The 6,590-nt window shown below is 42.1% G+C and overlaps 1 protein-coding gene and 1 pseudogene across 9 annotated transcripts in view; one reads left to right on the forward strand and one right to left on the reverse strand.

Moving 5' to 3' along the window:
• nckap5l (NCK-associated protein 5-like) overlaps positions 1 to 6,590 on the forward strand; it is a 657,886-nt gene that overhangs the window by 442,223 nt on the left and 209,073 nt on the right. The gene's annotated exons all lie outside the window — the stretch shown is intronic.
• Positions 3,348 to 4,404, reverse strand: LOC122551891 (annotated as a pseudogene).

Below are 6,590 nucleotides of genomic sequence, written 5' to 3' on the forward strand. Positions count from 1 at the left end.
AGAGATGATTACAGCAGTAGCTCAGCATTTAAACTTGTTGGAAAAACCATCAGAATCTGTAGAGATGGCAAACTTCAATTGCAAATGAAGCAGCTTAAGTTAGAGGCAAGAGATAGGAAAAGGCAGCAGAAATGAAACAGTTTGAGTTACGGTTAAAAGCAGAAGAGAAAGAAAAAGAATGAAGGGCTTTAGCAGATGAGAAAGAAAAAGGGAGAGAGTTTGAACTTCAGAAAGTGACACTTAAAAAGGAAAGTCATCTTAAAAGGATGGAGATGAAGGCTGAAAGCAAGTCTAATGAGGAGGAAAGTGGGGATGAGCAAACCGATGGTGGACGAATACCCGATGAGAAACTGTTTAAGTGTGTTCAAGCATTGTCTATGTTTGATGAGAAGGCTGTGGAAGCCTTTTTCATCACATTTGAAAAAGTGGCTAAACAGATGCAGTGGATAGTGACCATGTGGGTTTGTGGATCCAAACAAAACTTGTAGGTAGGGTAGTAAGGTCTTTGCATCACTATCAGAGGAGGTATCTGGGGAGTATGAGGAGGTGAAAAAAGTCATCTTAAGTGCATATGAGCTTGTACCAGAAGCCTATAGGCAATGTTTCAGGAATCTAAGGAAGGACCCTGGTCAAACCTACATTGAGTTTGAAAGGATGAAAGAGTAATTTTGATAGATGGATAAGAGCTGTAAAACAAAACAAGTCTATGATGCCCTTAGAGAGGTTATTATTTTGGAGGAATTCAAAAATTCACTGCCTGAAGTAGTGCGAACTCATGTGGAAGAGCAGAGAGTTAAAAAGGCAAAATTAGCAGCTGAAGTGGCTGATGATTATGAGCTGGTCCATAAAACATGCTTTGGCTTCCAGAATCAATTCCAGTCCATGAGGGATAGAAATTGGGGCAAAGATGGAAAGGGAAAGGTAGATCTCGGTGAAGATCGTAAGGAGAACTTACCACAGGGTCAAAAGGAAACCCTTGAGGAGGACAAAGAAGTTTAAGAAGTTCCGGTGTTTTCATTGTAATAAAGTGGGCCAGTGTTGGTGGGCTAGGAGAAAGCCAAATGTTGCAAAACCGGACAAGCCTGGGAGTTTTGTTGGACTAGTAACAAGAAGTATACGGCAAGTTAGACCACTTCCTTAGAGTGTACAAGATGCTCAGAGATTGGTTAAGGAGGAAGCGTGAGATCTGCTTAAAGAATATACATGCAAGGGTAAAGTTTATTCACATAAGCCAGGAGTAGCAGGTAAAGAGGTTACAATATTAAGGGACACAGGATCCTCTCAGTCTGTAATGCTGAAGGATGAGGAGATATGTACTTCTTAGGGACTATTGCCAGAAAAGGTACTGGTAATAGGAATTCATGGCGAGACAAAAAGTGCTCAATTATGTAAAGTGAGGCTAGAGTGTCCAGAGAAGAATGGAGAATTTGTGGTAGGAGCACTGGACAAACTCTCAATTCCAGGGATACAATTTGTCCTTGCAAAGGATATAGTTGGTTCAGTGGTAGGTGTGCTGCCTACTCTAGTTGAAAGCCAGTGGAGACGCAGGCAACTGAAGAAATGCAGCATGTTTATTCAGGAATTTTCCCAGATTGTGTAGTAACAAGATCACAGAGGCACAAGTTGAACAGGAGAGATCAAAAGGCACAGATAAGGAAACTGACATAGCTTTATCAGGGACTTTTTTTATCAGATAAGTGGGACAGAGCAGGAACAAATAGGGTAAACATGCAAGTACCTTTAGCTCTGCTAAGCTGATTAACCGACAGCAGAAAGATGAGAATTTAAAACAGTTATATCAAATGGCATAAGCAGAGAAAGAGAGTGAATTTGTTATTACTTAACAAATGATGTCTTAATGAGAAAGTTTGGGAGAAGATTTGTAGCTCGGGTGCTCGTTGTTGTGGTTCTGTTCGCAGAGCTGAGAATTTGTGTTGCAGACGTTTCGTGCCCTGTCTAGGTGACATCCTCAGTGCTTGGGAGCCTCCTGTGAAGTGCTTCTGTGATGTTTCCTCCGGCATTTATAGTGATTTGTATCTGCTGCTTCCGGTTGTCAGTTCCAGCTGTCCGCTGCAGTGGCCGGTATATTGGGTCCAGGTCGATGTGCTTATTGACTGAATCTGTGGATGAGTGCCATGCCTCTAGGCCAATTCACCTGACCTGCACATCTTTGGACTGTGGGCGGAAACTGGAGCACCTGGAGGAAACCCACACAGACACGGGGAGAATGTGCAAATCCACACAGACGGTTAGAACATAGAACAGTACAGCACAGAACAGGCCCTTCAGCCCACGATGTTGTGCCGACCATTGATCCTCATGTATGCACCCTCAAATTTCTGTGACCATATGCATGTCCAGCAGTCTCTTAAATGTCCCCAATGACCTTGCTTCCACAATTGTTGCTGGCAACGCATTCCATGCTCTCACAACTCTCTGTGTAAAGAACCTGCCTCTGATATCTCCTCTATACTTTCCTACAACCAGCTTAAAACTATGACCCCTCATGTTAGCCATTTCTGCCCTGGAACTAGTTTTGGTTAATATCATCATGTGTGCAAACCAGTGGCACTATCTCAATTGTAACAATGGATTGTAAACTTAACGAGCTGAAACACAATGCTTTTAGCTAAAGATTCCAGATCACTGTGATTTTATTTCGTGGGGTGAGGGGCTTTGAAAGAACCCAGGTGCTTATCAAGTGCACAAGGAAACAAACTTTACAGATGTGAGTGTACATGTATTGCAAACCCTGGTAACCAGTTCAGCATACAGCGTACATACAACAGCGTAGTGCTAACCCAGCTACCAGCTCAATGTACTGAAAAACTGCATGGCTGCTTGAAGAACTGCAGAAGTCCTGCAACTTTGAACGCCACAGCACCTCTCCAATTCTTGATCAGTAAACTGGTAAATGTTTAATACTGTCTTTCATTTTATACTGTTTCCACAGCTACAAACAGCATCATACACAGCAGCAGCTGCCACCCCTCCCTCGCTCATTCGTTCACTTTGTCAAAATGAGCTCTGGCACTACTCACCTTTTTAAACCAAGGAATTTCATGAAACACCACAATTATAGAAGCAAAGACAAAACTCTGCAGTAATGATGTCAAACTACTTCACACCCGTAATATTCAAAGGCTGAAACGGATGCTGCTTTTGTTAGGGCAAATAGTGAATTACTGCATACTTTTGTGAACAAGCATTTTAAAAAAGGTATTACCCAATTGCTTAAAAAGTGCCTATAAATTATTACAGCATCTTGGAGCCCTTTTAGCAACAAGGCAATTGAGGGTGGTGAGGAGCAGTAAACTACATACGCTGTCAGTTTCTGTTATTGCTCACTACTCATCATCTGTTACTTGGTAGTCTGTAGCAATTTGTCCTAACATTTCCACATTTGCAGCCTCTGTAACTAAGTGTAACGGTTTTTCAGCCAGCCCTTCTTTCCTTCGCCTCTCCATTTCCCACTCTACAAATGTGTCAAACAGGCTTGGCCAGGCCTCATCTTCGCTGTAGTTTGTAAGATCGGGACCTATCACCTGAATAAAATTCAAGAACATATTCCACGTATCTCGAGAGATTCCCTTTATTCCGGGTGGGTTTTCAGTTAAGCAGCTCAGCCACTCGTCCAGCATGAAAGGTACATTCTGTGTGAACACGTTTCCAAAGAGCAACAGCTATTTCCCTCCGTAGCGATCGCTGACCTTCCTCAGAGTCCATCCCAAACTGAAATGTAAATCGATACAAATGCTTGAACTTGTCTTCAACCTTGGCTTCATTCATAAGACTTGGGAATCTGGCACGGATTTCATCAATTAAATGTCTGCATTTAATGCCTTGCACCCCTCAACAAATTCTTTCCTGGTAAACTTGCACATAGTAGCTGCTTGAAATTTCCACGCTAACAACAACACTATGAACTCAGTGGGATCCACAGAAAGGTCATTGCAATACCACTCCATGCCCTCCTCTAAGATGGCATCCTCTTGAGCGTCTTTATACCTGCTAAGCAATTCTTCCGCACGCTTAAGAGAGAACTCCTCATGATATGAAAACGATTCTTCTTTTTTACTGTCTCTAGAGTGAGCGAGTTGGGGCTGGGTTGATTCCACTACATCAGTTTTCTTTGTTCCATTGGCAAGTGTATCACCAGAAGCTTTTGCATACATCGAGCTAAATTCTTCACCAGGGCTGGCAGTTTTCTTTACATGTGATTTGCTCCCAGATTCTTTATCTTCAGTTTTACTGCCCAGAGATGAAGGGGGGTTTCTGCACTTGGTGACACACGAGCCCATGTTTCTCAACTGCAGCTCTAAAGCAGTCCCCTTCCAGTGACACTCTGTTGCTGCTCCATACACTTCAACTTGGCATCAGGAATGCTGTTTACAAAGAAAAGAAATAAACACAGCAGTTACAGATGGCCCAAGGTGGGAATTGAACCCAGGTCCCTGGTGCTTTGAGGCAGCAGTGTTAACCACTGAGCCACTGTGTCACCCTTTTGAAGTGAGGAAAAGCAGGCTAACATGCAAAGACATTTTTACTGGCTTGGACTACACAGGACATAGTTGAATTTTGCCAGACATGTCACACATGTCAGTTAATTACAGGCCATAATAAAACTTGCACCTTTTAATACATATTCCAGCTTTTGAGGAACCTTTCACAAGAGCCTTGATTGATTGTGTAGGTCCCCTACCTCAAACAAAAAGTGGGAATAAGTATTTATTAACAAGAATGGATGTGTCGACTAGATTTCCAGACCCAGTACCATTACGATTATCACAGCAAAAAGGATTGTAGAAGAATTACTCAATTTGTTAACTAGATAAAGACTACCAATTGCGATCCAGTCTGAGCAAGGATCAAACTGCACATCCAACCTATTCAAGGAGGTTATGGATAGCTTGGGAATAAAGCAATTCAACTCTACTGCTTACCATCCAGAATTGCTAGAAAGGTGGGATAAAACACTAAAGACCATGTTGAGAGCTTATTGTCAAAATTATCCAGATGATTGGGATAAGGGAGTTCCATTTGTACCTTTTACAATTAGAGATGCAACAAATGAATCAACAAAATTCAGTCCATTTGAATTAATTTTTGGGCATGAAATAAGAGAACTGTTAAAATTGATTAAGGAGAAATTAGTAAGTCTGAATTCAGAGACCACCCGTTTGGACTATGTGTCAAATTTTAGAGATTGATTAAATAGAGCTAGAGAGTTGGGTCGACAGCATTTAAAAGTATCACAGCATACAATGAAACAGGAAGCGGACAAGAAATCACAAAATTTGCAATTTTGCAATTGAGGATAAGGTAAGTGTTACTTCCACGAACAGGTCACCCTCTAAAAGCCAGGTTTAGTGGACCATATCAAATCAAGAGGAAATTGAGTGAGGTGAACTACTTGATAAGGACTCCAGACAGGAAGAAATCTGAGTGTGTCATGTGAATATGCTCAAAGGATATTTTGGCAGGGAAGGAAAGCAAGAGGAGAAGGTGGTAATGATTACAGTCCAGAAGGAATAACCAGGTTCAGAGGATTCTGAATTGGACATTCCTCAAATCAAATTGGCCAAAGAGGAAGTTGTCAAAAATTGGGATAAATTATTGAGTTACCTTCACAAGAAAATCAAAGTGACCTGAAAGAGTTATTTTTATCACATGGGGAGATATGCAGAAATGAACTAGGAAGTACTAACCTAATTGTGCATAACGTAGATATAGGAGATGCTGTTTCGATTAAGCAACATCCTTATAGACATAACCCTCTATAGTTGGCACAGGTTCAGAAGGAGATAGAGCGCATGCTCCAAGATGGCATAATCGAAGTGAGCTGCAGTGACTGGAGCTGACCCATAGTTATGGTGCCAAAGCCAGCTAGTACCCAACGGTTATGCGTGGACTATGGCAAAGTCAGTGCCATTACAAAGACTGATGCATATCCAATTCCATGGTTGGAGGACTGTGTCGAAAAGGTGGGACAAGCAACTTACATCTCTGAGTTGGACTTACTCAGAGGCTACTGGCAGATACCTCTGTCAGAGAGAGCAAAGGCAATTTCAACTTTCATTATGCCAAATAGACTATATCATATAAAAGTCATGCCATTTGGTATGAAAAACACTCTGGCCACATTTCAGAGATTGACTAATAAGGACTTTGCTGGATTACCCAACTATGTTGTTTACTTTGATGATCTGGTGATTTTTAGTCACTCACGGAAGGAACATTTACAGCATTTATCGGACTTGTTCAATTGACTGCGGAAGGGAGGCTTGGTGGTAAATCTAGCTAAAAGTGAATTTGCCAAAGCTCAAGTCACCTTCCAGGGCCATGTTATTGGACTAGGAGAAAGTGAGGACTGCAGATGCTGGGGATCAGAGCTTAAAGATGTGTTGCTGGAAAAGCGCAGCAGGTTAGGCAGCATCCAAGGAGAAGGAGAATCGATATTTCAGGCATAAGCCCTTCTTCAGGAATGAGGAGGGTGTGCCAAGCAGGCTAAGATAAAAGGTAGGGAGGAGGGACTTGGGGGAGGGGCATTGGGAATGCGATAGGTGGAAGGAGGTTAAGGTGAGGGTGAT

The sequence above is a fragment of the Chiloscyllium plagiosum genome, chromosome 7 (genome assembly GCF_004010195.1).
Source record: "Chiloscyllium plagiosum isolate BGI_BamShark_2017 chromosome 7, ASM401019v2, whole genome shotgun sequence".
In the NCBI taxonomy this organism is placed as follows: Eukaryota; Metazoa; Chordata; class Chondrichthyes; order Orectolobiformes; family Hemiscylliidae; genus Chiloscyllium; species Chiloscyllium plagiosum.